The sequence below is a fragment of the Lycorma delicatula genome, chromosome 1, assembly GCF_047948215.1.
Source record: "Lycorma delicatula isolate Av1 chromosome 1, ASM4794821v1, whole genome shotgun sequence".
NCBI lineage: Eukaryota > Metazoa > Arthropoda > Insecta > Hemiptera > Fulgoridae > Lycorma > Lycorma delicatula.
The window spans coordinates 284,871,811-284,886,201 of record NC_134455.1 but is presented as its reverse complement, the minus strand read 5'-3'; the positions used below and the strand labels follow the sequence as shown (position 1 = coordinate 284,886,201).

The 14,391-nt window shown below is 29.4% G+C and overlaps 1 long non-coding RNA gene across 1 annotated transcript; it reads left to right on the top strand.

The window, feature by feature from the left end:
• The first annotated feature begins 1,542 nt into the window (after positions 1 to 1,542).
• Positions 1,543 to 10,247, top strand: LOC142318321 (uncharacterized). The gene is made up of 3 exons (XR_012754875.1): positions 1,543 to 1,678; positions 5,091 to 5,225; positions 9,756 to 10,247. It is a non-coding gene; the product is annotated as an uncharacterized LOC142318321 (long non-coding RNA).
• The last annotated feature ends 4,144 nt before the right edge of the window (positions 10,248 to 14,391 follow it).

Here is a 14,391-nt window from a genome sequence, read left to right as displayed (position 1 = left end):
TGAGTAACGTTTCATATGTGGAAAAAAATTGGTTGTTAATATCACTTGAATTTTGTAAAAAAAATTGTTACAAGCATATAATACTTGTATACTTGTAATATTTTTTTCACGTCTTTTCTACGGGTAAACATTTTAGTAAGATTGAGCAATAGATAAATGTTAAAATTAACAAAACGACCGCAAAAAAAATTGTTACTCTTTAACGTAGGATAATTAGTAAATTAGAATAATTAATGAGCCTGCGGCTGACAATTTTGTATACAGTACAACTTTTTTCGAACTTTTTGTATCTATTTAAACATATATATATATATATATATATATATATATATATATATATATATATAAACTATGGCATTCCCGATAACGTAACGATTCCAACGTGGCGTCATATATCTAAATCGGTTCAGTCATTGAGCGGCTACGGTGAAAAAACATACTTACATGTAAACATCCTAAATACATTACACTTCTTTTTAGGCATTCTTATAAAAAAAATAAATTTTAATTCTGTATTTATATTAGGAAAACTAAACAGTTTTTAATAAACCCTCAAGCAAAAAAATCCAGAGGAGTGATATCTAAGAGACGTAGGTGGCCATGCACTAGGAACTCCTTGTCTGATTTAACATCCGGGGAAGTGTTATTTAGGTACATGTCGATAAAGGTGGTGTGGAGCACCATCTTGTTGGAAACTGAATCCTGCAGGAATCTGAAGAACGGCAAAGTTCTTAAGCATATAATGGTACATGTGCCCTGTAACAGTGGACTTCATGAAAAAACTGCCCAATGATGCCATCTTTTCTCATCATAACAGATACTGAATTTTGGTATGTCTCATTCATTTTTTATTCCTGTATGGTGTTTTCACTATACCAAATTTGACAATAGTTTCTTTAGCTATCCCAAATGTATGAAAAGTTGCCTCATTTCTAAATAAAATATCATTATAATTAGGATTGTTTTCAATATGATGATTACATCTGCTACAAACTGATATTGGCAGCGAGTTAAGTTTGGTTTAATGTGATGTATTTGTAACTTGTACGCTTGCAAATGGAGTGCTTATTGCTATTGTCATGAACAGTAGAAAGAGGAATTTGTAGTCCATAACTAGACCACTTAATAGACTTACCTAGACTGGCAGTGAATGCATAGCTTACTTGATTCACAGTTTATTATAACTAAAAAAACCTTTTGATTTCCAGTTTGTGAAACCAAGCTTCCAGTCTCTGTTGAAGTTATATGTTGGGAATATGATGTCTTGGATGTAGGAGAATTTATATTTAATTCAGTTTGTACAAGCCGTTGAACATGCATTACTAATTGAAACTACTAACCAAAGCATGCACTGAAGTTGCAAAACATGCACCCAAGCATGTATCTTGATGATACCGCAGAGGAAACACTATGCTTGTTTTTACCACATCACCCGATTGAAGATGATATTACATCTGATTGGTTGTTTTTTGTTTTTTATGTCATATGGTAAGTGTCATCACATCATTAAACTTAACATTAAAATGCTGATTTTATGTTTTAGGATAATGAATCTTTACAAGTGAAAGAGGAGCCACTTGGTAATGGTTGTGATAATTATAATGAAGTAACTGATCCTCTTGCGATTGAAGGGATCAAGTTAATTAAATCTGACGATCATGTAATTAAAAACGAAGTGGTAAGTTTTATTTTCTGCATTTATTTTATAATTGAAGTGATGTATGAAGTTTATTCTAACCCTCTCAGTGTGTATACATCGTAGTATTATATGAGTGAAAGTTTATGTATGTATTTAATGTCGATTCTTTAATTTGACTTCACTGCATTTTATATATGTTTTGATTTTTTCTTTAGTAATTGTTGAATTTAAAAGTTTTAACTTAAGTACAGGGAGCATTACACTTCTGATGCTTTACCACATTGGGGACTGTCACATTAGCCAAAATGTTACTACTGTTTTTATTATGTTAATACGCGTGTACACATGTCTCGGATACTAGATGCAAAACACCATGAAAATTTATGCTTTGACAGTGGCAAGTTGAAACACATGCTGTATTCACTTGATTTGACACCTATTGGTTACTTCCTCTTCCCAAACCTGAAAAAATTACTCACTAGACAAAAATTCATTTAAAATTATACAAAAGCTGCGATAACTGTTTACTTCACAGAAAAAATATTAAAAAGTTGGAAAATCTGTGTAAATTATCAAATTGTAAGGAAACTTAGTTGAAAGATAACCAAATATCTCTGAAATCTTCGGTTTTGTTTGTCAGGCCAAGAACTTGCTGAACAACACTTATATTTGTTTTTAATTGACTTATAAAAATTATTATTTATTAACTAGTATTTATTATCTGGTATGTATTTATAAGATTTAAGATTAGAATTCAAAATATTATGTAACATTATCTCTAAAGGTAAATGATGTAATGATAAAAATTTCACCATAAGAAATATTAATTAACATTGACATCAGTAAGATTAGAAAAAACTATATCAGGAAAATTAACACAACAGTTTAGCATATTATATAAGATTGTCAAAAATTACAACTTATAGAATGATCTGTATGGTGAATAGCAGCATTTTACATTTAAATTGCACGATAACATTTAACAAAAGAAATGTATTTGAAGTTTTCCCATACAGAACCTGGTTTATTAAAGTCACCTAATATTAATAATAATTTAACTGTAGCTGCACTGTTAATGTGTGTGGTGAGTGAGTGAATTAGATACAATTTATTTTTGTTTTATAAATATACAAAACGTCATTAACATATTTACTTTGTAGAATCATTTTTTGTTTTTTATTATAGCAAGTAGATTTAGTGCAACTGAAAGAGGACTAGTTTTCATCAACTATCCAAATGGACCTTTGCAATACCAAATATGTATAATTTAAAAAAAGGTTTATCATATACTAGACATATTCTAATGTTTAATGGGTAACACTAAGTAAAAATAAAAATAAAGTTTTTCAGTAAAATTAAAAAATAAATTTTGAACATACGTACAAAGTAAGAAAAAATTAATATGGTAAAAAGTAAACAATATTATGTTAGAAAAAGTGCAATCTGTAGAAATTTTCTTTTATAATGACATAGGCCTAAATCTATATATGTTTTTGCTAAATGTAAATGAATTGCAAAAAAGTCGGTTAAAAAACCCAGTAAAATAAAGATTTATAAAAAACTTCCTGTTGAAGCAAAGATCTATTTGAATATTGTTAACATTTTAAAATATTAATGTATTTATTTTTTTTTAAATTGTCTAGTCTGAATTTAAAAAGTTCAGTTAGTTTGATGTGTGGAAAATTGGGGCCCCTACTATTTATCTTTTCATTACATATAATCCGTGTTTCATTTGGCCTTGGTGGTGTTGCTTTTTTGTTCTGTAGTTAAACAAATTGCAACCTACAGATTAAGAAAATAAAAACTGTGTATATTTCTAATAACTTTTGGGTACTTACGCATTAACGCCACCGCAGTTACAGCTTTATTTAAAATGGAGTATTTATTTTATTGAGCCTCTTTATTAATTTTAAGAAATGGTTATTTATATTTATTTATTTTATTGTTATTTAAATAATAAATAATTGCAATAATTACTGAATTTATTAAATAAATACTTAAAAAATTACAGCGTTAATTAGTTAAGGTTAGCGAGCGTAGGTTAAGTTTGGTTAAATTATATTTATAAAATAAATATATTAAAATTAATAAAGAGACTGTTTTGAATCTGTGTTAAACTCTGCATCGGCCCATTTTCCACTGAAATCCAATTGTCTACTTTGTTTTTAAATAAAGCTGTAGCTGCGGTGGCGTTAATACGTAAGTACCAACTTTTGTAATATTCCATTGATACCAAATTTATATAAAAATTAATTAAAACAACTTTTTTTTGGTCTGTTTCTGTCTTTAATTCTTGATTTTTGTGTCATTTTTAGCAATTAGACTTACATTTTTAATGATATTTGTTACCAAAAATATCTATTTTAAATTGAATTTTATGATGCAGATGACCTTGCTCTTTTAGCAAATAATATTCAAGAAGCCAAAACACAAATCATGAGTCTTCAAAACCCAGCACAAAAGATAGGGCTTCATATCTCTTTCGAAAAAACTGAACTAATGGCCATAGATCCTCTGGTAATAGAGCACATTACGGTAAACAATCAGAAAATTAAAATAGTAAAACAATTTAAATATCTAGGGGAAATAATAACTTATAATTTAAATGAAAAAGTGACATGGCAAAACAGGACAAATAAAATGATTAAATCCCAAAAATTAACTCTGTCAACATATAACAAAAAATGCCTTTCTGCTAAAACAAAACTTAAACATTATAAAACTGTAGTACAGCCAGTAGTCACCTACGGAAGCGAGACCCTTTTCAAAATCACACAGAAAAACCGAATTGAAAAAATTCTGAAAATAGAGAGGAGAATTGTCAGAACGTGTATCAATAAAAAACACCAAAAAGAAGGCCGATGGTGGATTGTGCCAAATGAGGTGGTGTATCGAGAAATAGAGCCTGTTACTGATACTATGCGGAAAAAAGAATCTCTTTCTTTGGTCATCTCATAAGGACACCGGAAACAAGACTGTCAAGAAATATCATTGAAAAGCTTTGGTTCCAAAAGCTAGAAGTAGGATGGATCAAAGAAATTAGAGAAGATATGAAAGAATTGGGAATTTCCCTGATTGACCTACAGAATAAAACTGGAAAAATTACAAAGCTAAAAGACAAAAGCATTAGATTTAAACAAAAGACAGACAAACGACAAAATACAACGAAGAGGGTGTTTATGGATGAAGAAAAGAAAGCAAGATCTGAACGGATGAAGAAATACTGGGCAGTTCGGAAGGTTAAAATAACACGCTTTTCTCAGAAAAGATCCAACTAAAATTGACTTAAGTGGTCCCATGTTGGCCGTAAAAGCATAATAATAATAATAAAAAAATTGAATTTTAGGATGTATATAATGGTATTAAGTAACAGATAGATTAAAAAAAAATGATTTAATATTAGTTTGTTTTTACATTTTGTAAGGTTTTTTCATTATCTTTTTTTTTAAAGGAATCTGAGATCTTATTGAATGATGATGTTTCATCACAACCTTAATCACAATCTTAATATGAGAACCAATGAACAAATAAATGATTTACGCACGATGAAGTTGGAAGAAGAGATGGCGTGTTTTATCCAGGTCATGTAAGTATTAATTAAACATGATTTCTCTCTTGTTTATTTCATAAATATATATATGTGTGTATTTGTATGTATGTATTTAAAAAAAAAATTGTTTTTATTTTTATTAGTTCTATTTAATTAATACTGACTTATGCTGTGTATAAATAATAAATTATCAGTGTGTGGGAGCAAAATTTTTGTTTGAAAATTTGGTGATAATTTAAATGTGTGTATTACAATCTGTTGATATAGTTCACATTTCAATCAGCTTCAATAAGCTTATAAGCTTTCAATAAGCCTAATAAAATATAAATATTTTATCAGGTAAGCAATTTAAAATGGACCCGATACAGAGAGTTAAACACGCAATACCAGCGGAAACAGTCTGTCTTGTGTGGGTTCCGCCTATTTGGTTACTATTTGTGATGTTTTCGAAAATATTCAGAAATTATTATACTAAGTTGTTTGTAAGGATTTGGTATTTGTTTTTGGTTTCTATATTTGGGTATTTTATTTCAAATTTTTGGTTACATAGGTAGCCTAGGCTATCTGTTGGAGTGGGTTGGTTTATTCTCTTTGAACTATTCTACTGGCACAGGGACTGTCTGTTACTCAATTTGTATTTATTGTTATGGTTAATAATTTTGGTCTGTTAATTTTGAATTTGTTGAAATTTCATACATTTGTTTAATTTGAACAGCTCTTGTCTTATTGGCAACGGTTTGTTTGTTTATGTTTTGTGTTGATAGTTTTCATTTGTATTGTGTATTTATTATTGTGCATCCACTTTGTTTGGCAAAGATTTTGACTGTTGGTAAGTATATTAAACTTTAATCTGAGATTTTACGTGCAAATTTTCTTACCAAAATTTTCATGTAGTGAATCCAACACTGGTTAAGTGGTGCAAATTTCTTGTACTTGTGGGTTTACCCATTTAGTTCACTATATAGTGGTTTGTTGATTGAGGGTATGTCTGACACAGTTGACATTAAGGATCAGGGTAAGTCCAAGTGGATTAAACCTGGTGAGGTGTTGCAGCTTGATGGCTCTTCCTCTTCTGGGGAGGATAAGTCGCAAGATGAGCCATCGAACTGGGCTGGAGAGGTTAAGGTTTTGGTTCAAGAATCAGGGAAAACCTTTAGAAAGGCAGGTAGGTACCTTTGCCACCTTAGTGTGAGCCTTTGAGGAGAATTATGATTTTATTGTTCAGTTATTGGAAACTCAAAGGAGTGCCTCCAAAAGTGTGCGGGATAGGATCTTCCTAAGGTGAGGGATTTTAAGTCAGTTGTGGCAGCGCTGGCTGAGGGATGTTGGCTGCTAAGCCTGTTGTGGCAAGAGAGGTGGTGGTAAAGGAGACATGAAGCTAATCTGTCCTGATGACAGCCAGAAGTGGTGTTTGTCAATATGAATGAAGTGACATCTAGCAAAACTAGTAAAGACCTGAAGGATGAGTTTCAGGTAGTCCTTTGCAGTAAGAGGTCGAACCTGAAGATTCAACCAATAAGACAAACAAAGAAGCGTCTTGTGGTAGTTGCAGATGATGAAAATACTTTCAAAGTGATTACTGATTCTTCAAAGATTGATAACTCTTGACGTGAGAGTAGATCGTAAGAGAAAGAGGTTAAGAAATTTGTGGATTCTCTCTCGGTTAGACTCTTAAGTTTTTGGAGTGTCAATGATTTGGAATTGGATAACCTGGCAGAAAAATAGTCGGTGTCCTTTATTGACACTGCTTAGTGCTCTATACCCCGTAGTTCCAGTCGATAGATGCCAGTGTTGTGGTCGAATAAGGAAAATACTAATTTGAAACAGTGTGTCTGTTGTTTACGAAGAGCATCTCAATGAGAATGTGATTCTGGACAGTGGGCCATACTTGTTGCTAATTATAGAGAGCGCAGGAATTATTAATTTTTTCAAGGTATGTAGTGCCAAAAGAGATTCATGGCATTCTTTTGCGCAGCACCGGGTAATAAAGACCCATGAGGAGTAGTATATAGAGTTTTGGGACACAAACATAGAAAGGATGTTCTTCTGTCCACTCTCTCAACTTTGCATGGAATTATATCAGACAAAGGTGAAATATTACAAAAACTATTTGATGATTTAATGCCTGATGATAATGCAGACTGTGAGTCTATATATTTACTGGTGTGTCGTAAGGTCGCTCATGTATATGGGGATGCTTTATCTTCGGAAATTACCGAGGCTGAAGTGTGTCAGGTTATTTGTAGTTTTGGAAAGGTTGTGGCCCCTGCCTTTGATGGTATAACAGTGGAGCTTCTTGTTTGCTGTGTTGTAGTTTGTGTCAGAACTGTCACATGGGTTTTCAGCAGATATTTGTTTGCTGGGTATTTCCCAATTTGTTCGAAGAAGAAAGGATTAGTTAAATTATTATTTAAATGCGGTGACAAGGAAGCTACTGTTGGTGCCTCTTACAGGTCCTTGAAGTTGCTGTCAGTTCACAGTAAAGTTTTTGAGAAGGTTTTGTATCTTCATGTGAATGAGAGATTAATCTTGTGATGTTACTGAAAATCCTCGAGGATGTACTGAAAATGAGTTGCAAGTTCTGCAAAGTTATTTCAGATGACATTCATTTCATCAAGATGTGGTACTTTGTGGAAACAGCCATGAAATTAGTAAGACACTGTGTAAGGGTTGTCTCTAGGGCAGTGTGTTGGAGCCTCTGTTGTGGGTGGTAGAGTTTGATTCTCTTCTGCGGCGTAGGTGTCGTGTTGTGAGTGGGTGTTGTTGTGGCTTATTCTGATGGCATGCTCCTGCTGGTCAAACAGTGCTCACAAAGGGAGGTTGCATTCAGAGCCACTTGGGCCTGCAGGATGCTTGAGCCGTGAGGTCATCAACGCAAGATGAAGTTCAGCTTGGAAAAGACCATGATGATACTCCTTAAAAGTCCATTTGGCGGCAAGCCTATATTTGGATGTCAGGCCAGCGAATCAAATAGCAAAAAAAGCAACGCCTTCAAAAATGTTTTTTTTTAATATGTTCAAATCTCACATTTTTCTTTGTTATAACTTTTAATAAACCCTCAAGCAAAAAAATCCAGAGGAGTGATATCTACGAGGTGTAGGTGGCCATGCACTAGGACCTCCTTGTCTGATTTAAAATCCAGGGAAATGTTATTTAGGTACATATCGATAAAAGTAGTGTGGAGTACCATCTCTTTGGAAACTGAATCCTGCATGAATCTGAAGAACAGCAAAGTTCTTAAGCATATAATGGTACGTGTGCCATGTAACAGTGGACTTCATGAAAAAACTGCCCAATGATGCCATCTTTTCTCATCATAACAGATACTGACTTTTGGTGTGTCTCATTAATTTTTTATTCCTGTATGGTTTTTTCACTATAACAAATTTGACAATTGTTTCTTTAACTATCCCAAATGTATGAAAAGTTGCTTCATTTCTAAATAAAATATCAGAAGTGATGTATGAAGTTTATTCTAGCCCTCTGTGTGTATACATCGGTGTATTATATGAGTGAAAGTTTATGTATGCACTTAATGTCGATTCTTTAATTTGACTTCACTGCATTTTCTATCATGTTTTGATTCTTTCTTTAGTAATTGTTGAATTTAAAAGTTTTAACTTACAAGTACAGGGAGCATTACACTTCTGATGCTTTACAACATTGGGGACTGCCACATTAGCCAAAATGTTACTACTGCTTTTATTATGATAATGCGAGTGTACACATGTCTTGGATTGTAGATGCAAAACTCCATGAAAATTTATTCTTTGACAGTGGAAAGTTGAAACATGTGCTGTATTCACTTGATTTGACACCTATTGGTTACTTCCTCTTTCCAAAACTGAAAAAATTACTCGCTAGACAAAAATTCATTTTAAATAATACAAAAGGTGCGATAACTGCTTACTTCACAGAGAAAATATTAAAAAGTTGGAAAATCTGTGTAAATTATCAAATTGTAAGTGAAACTACTAACCAAAGCATGCACTGAAGTTGCAAAACATGCACCATAACATGTATCTGTACAGTTGCATTGGAGTCGGCTTGCCTGCACTTGTGTATTCTGCTGAATCTGAGAGTATACTGAACAAATCTTGGGGATATATCGTGTCGTTTGAGCTTATGTTGTAAGAGATTTCAAGGACTGGTTTCCTAAATATAGGCCATTAGTTTTAGATACCTTTACCCCAGACATCGTGTATATAAAATTTGTGGGTTTGTAGATCTGATCAATATAAATGTAGAGTAATAAATATATTGATCTGTTATAAATTTGCTAAATAGTTAGATTTGTTGGTTTTCCTAAAACAATGCATTTGATAATAAAGTTTCACTCAAGAGTATAAACATATTATAAAATAAGTAAAATTCCTTATTATACTAAAGTTAACTCGATTATTAATTAATATTCAATACCATGTTGATTATGAATATATGTTTAAATTATTCAATTTTTTATATGTATTTAGTGGCTTTTTGAAAGATAACACTTATTAATGTTATTGTAATTGAAATAATTTTTTATTAATTCATAATTATAACAAAAAATAACTTAATTTGCAGATTGCTATGGATAAAGGAACTATCAAGGGTACCAAGAATTTTATTACTTGTAAGAGCATAAATAATTCGTTAAATGATGCAATTATAAGTGAAAACTCCAGTTAATGTAATTGTGCTTATGGTGATGTAATGATAGAAAATTCAATTGAGAATATAAGTAGTGAAAACAAGTTGCTCGAGCAGAAAGGAAAAAAATTGGTTTGTGAATATTGCAATGAAAGATTCAGAACTGTTATTTAAAGAGACACATTAACATTCATACTAAACAGAAAAAAAATAATAGTAACTTTTGTCAAAAGTCATTTCATTTTGAAAATGTTTTAAATAGACATCTTAATATTAATACAACAGAGGAAGATTATGTTTGCAACTTCTGTCAAAAGTCATTTAATACTAAATCTCATTTAGTGAGACATCTTAATATTCATACAAAAGAGAAAAATTATATTTGTAACGTTTGTCAAAAGTCATTTAATGACAAAAGCTGTTTAATTAAACATATTAATAATCATACAAAAGAGAAAAAATATATTTGTAACTTCTGTCAAAAGTCATCATTTAATAGTAAATATTATTTAGTGAGACATCTTAATATTCATACAAAAGAGAAAAATTATATTTGTAACTTTTGTCAAAAGTCATTTAATGACAAAAGCAGTTTAAATAAACATATTAATAATCATACAAAAGAGGAAAAATATATTTGTAACTTTTGTCAGAAGTCTTTTTATGATAGTTCTACTTTAAAAACACATTTAAATATTCATACTAAGGAGAAAAATTATATTTGTAACTTTTGTCAGAAGTGTTTTTATCGAAGTTCGTATTTAAAATCACATTTAAATATTCATACTAAGGAGAAAAATTATATTTGTAATTTTTGTCAGAAGTCATTTAATCGTAAAGACCTTTTAAATACGCATGTTATTAATATTCATACTAAGGAGAAAAATTATATTTGTAACTTTTGTCAGAAGTCATTTAATTGTAAAGACCTTTTAAATTTGCATGTTAATAATATTCATACTAAGGAGAAAAATTATATTTGTAACTTCTGTCAAAAGTCATTTAATACTAAATACCATTTAGTGAGACATCTTAATATTCATACAAAAGAGAAAAATTAATTTATAACTTCTGTCAGAAGATGTTTAATCATTTTTCTAATTTAAAGTTGCGTATTAATTTACATCCCAAAAGGAAAAATTATGTATGTAAATTTTGCCAAAAGTGTTTTAATTGCAGTTATGATTTTAAAACACATATTAATTTCCACATATAGAAAAATATTAATATTTGTAACATTTATCAAAAATCTTTTAATCAGATTTATATTTTGGAAAGACATCTTAACAATAACCTTATTAGAGAATTGTTATGACTTTTTAAGAAAATTGATGAAGGAAAAAAAGTAATAGCATTCTTTCATATGTGTATAATTTAAAACTAGTATGACAAAATTTTTCTTATGTTTATAATGTAATGTTACATTTTTCTCATTTTTGTATGTTGCAACCAAGGCAGGGAATTTCTATCTTGTTTACCTCAAATGCAGATTTGTATATTACTGTAGTTTATAATATATGATGAGTATGTACATTTTAACTCCAGAAGTTCTCAAGTGAGACTTGTATAAATCACTAGTTACATGTGTTTTTCTTAAACATTTTTTTTCTCAAATAACGCTGATCTTGAATGAATCTAAAAGCCTCATTCTGATTTTATATTAAGTTTAACTTCACATCGTGTGTCTTACATTTTAGTAATGTTTTCAAATATTAAAACCAAACAATCTGTGCCTGTTATCAATATTGACCTCAAAATCTTTACTAGCTTTTAATTTATTACCAACATACATGTAAAAAAATTAGTGCTACTTTCATGTATCAATTTCTTTAATGTCTATTGTTATCTGCTGGCTGTGAATTATTTTCCTCTTTTTATAAGCTTTTATTTAACTTGCTTTAGTTATAATCAAATCTTGCAACTGCTATATCTTTTGATCTATCGTATAAAAATCAATGAAATTTGGTACAAGTATGTAACTTCGATGACAATACAATACTATGGTGTTAGAATTTGGATATGACCCACCCCCACCTTCCCACGCGCTACTCCTACACTAAATTCATGCATGTTGCTGAAAATTTTTATTTCTCATGAACTATCGTATGACAATCAATGAAATTTGATTCACGTTTATAAACATTTCATTTTAATTAATTATGAATTTTTATTTAACGAGTTCATAATTACGATTATAATAACGATAACAATTAATAATTTTTCAGATTACTGTCAAAATGTAATAACTTTGTGCAAGATTTCTCAATTTAATTTTTATTTTTGATCTTATTAACCCTTAAAGGTCATCTCTGTGCAAATTTGAACCATCAAAGAATTAAAACTTGAGTTATTTTATTACAGATAAATAAAGTATATACAATACTAAACAACCTCATTAAACAAAAAATATATTTTAAAATACAGCAAATTTCTATAAATACTTATTTGAAAAGATTGTTATAATAACTGCGCTGCGCTTTTATTTAACGAAATAGTTTCATATTTAATAATTATTACATTTATTTATTGGTTATTTATTTGATATTTATATAATTCATTTTTTACTTTTCAGTTCATTTTTATATTTGTTATATATTATATTTTTTTGTTTAAAATTCTCAATTTGATTTCTTATTTTTTTACTTTTTAGAGGGTTTTTCTAATTTGTTTCCTTTTGTTTATTAATGTTAATATTAATATTAGTTAAATAAAAGCTTTTTTAAATAATAATTTTTTTCTTTTGCAGCAACAAGCATAATTAAAAATACTCCATAACTTTGAAAATAAACAAAAACTAACATTTTGAAATGTATGTCTCCATTCATTTAAGTCTTACTACTCTCTCAACTTCTGTTCAAAATTTTATTCTGTTCACAATAAAAAAAGTTTTTTTTTTTTTTGGTAAGGATGGGAGCCGCAAATCTAAACAATAAGAGGGCAGAGACTTGAGATGGTAGGTCTCTCGACCGTGCTCAGAAATTCTATTTGCATCTCTACTAGTTTTTGTTGTTATAACTTCTAAAATATTATGAATTTATTTGTGGAAATTTAGACGTATTTTTAAAAGTGTATACTGTCGGAAAATGTAAAAAATGTTTAATTTTTTTTTTTACCCGACAAGTTTAAAACCTCCCAAAAAATTAATCATTAAAATAAAATGTTGCCACTGTTAGTATTCTAATACATTTCTTTAAGAAATTTTTTGTTATATATTTTAAGGGATTTTTATTTAAGATTTTTTTTTGACTGATGAATTAATTCATTTAAATCTGTGATAATTAATTTCTAGAGATTTTGATTTGTTTTTAATATTCGTCAAACATTTGTATTTTTTTAGGAAATATATAATCCTTTTTTTTCTGCAATTACTTTAATGTTTCTATTTTAATTTTTGTTACTTCAAATTGTCTGCAATTATTGCCTGATCTTCCTTAAAGGCAAAACAATTTCTTCCTAGGTTGTCCTTTTTGTAACCCAATTTTTTTTCTACCACATTTAGTTTCATTGTTTTCCTTCATTCTTTGATGTCTATCTAGAACACAATTAAAAGGGATCTGACTCAACGGTCTTATTAACGCATATTTTACCATGCTTAAATTATTTATTGGTAATTTAAATTCTTTTTTTGATAATTCAAAATAAATTAATCTTTAGAAAAGGCAATGGAAATTATTTGTTCGGTTAAGAAGGTTATAATTATGCTGCTTATTAATTTTACACATACTATTTGTTCCACACAAGATCTTCCATTTCTAAACCACCCTGATGTATTCTTCAAATTGTTTATTTATGTGCCCTTCTATTCTCACAACTTTTGTAAGATTTTATAGGTTACTGAAAGAAGAGAAATTTTCCCTCTATAATTAATAACTTCCATTTTATCTCTTTTTTGTGAAGAGGATGAATTAGAGCGTTCTTGTGGGTTTTTTCTCTCTTCAAAATGTTTTCAAATAATTTTTCTAATAAATCATACGATAATTTAAAAAATTATTGGGTCCTCACCCAAATGCTTTATTATTTTTTAGATATCTGATTATGTATTCTTTATTTATTGTTTATTCGGGGATTTGTGTTTTCTAGTTAAGTTACTGGTTCCAGACAATGCGGCTTTTCTCTGCGTTTTTTGCAGTTTGAATAGTTTTTTTATAATGTGCTAAAATTTTACTATCACAAGTATATGACTTTAATTAAAAATATTTTTTCTTATATTTTATCTGTACTAATTTCTTAGAAAATAATGTTCTTTGTGAAATAGACTATTTTATTGTAATAAAAAGCTCAGTTTATATAAATTTCAGTTTTAGAAATATGTTTATAATATATAATTTGAGATCTTTATGTGATCACAGAAAACAGGATGCTTCTTTATTTTAAACATACATCATTCCTTTTCATAAAAACAAATCAATTGTATTTTAGTGTGACTGAATGCAAGTTTATTATTTATCTCGGGCTCGTTGTGATGATTAAAACTAACTTAAACCTGTCCACTTTGTTCAATCTACATGGTGTGAGTGGTACAGAGTGATTCAAAGAAACGGGAAATTTAAAAAATTAAATAACCAAACTA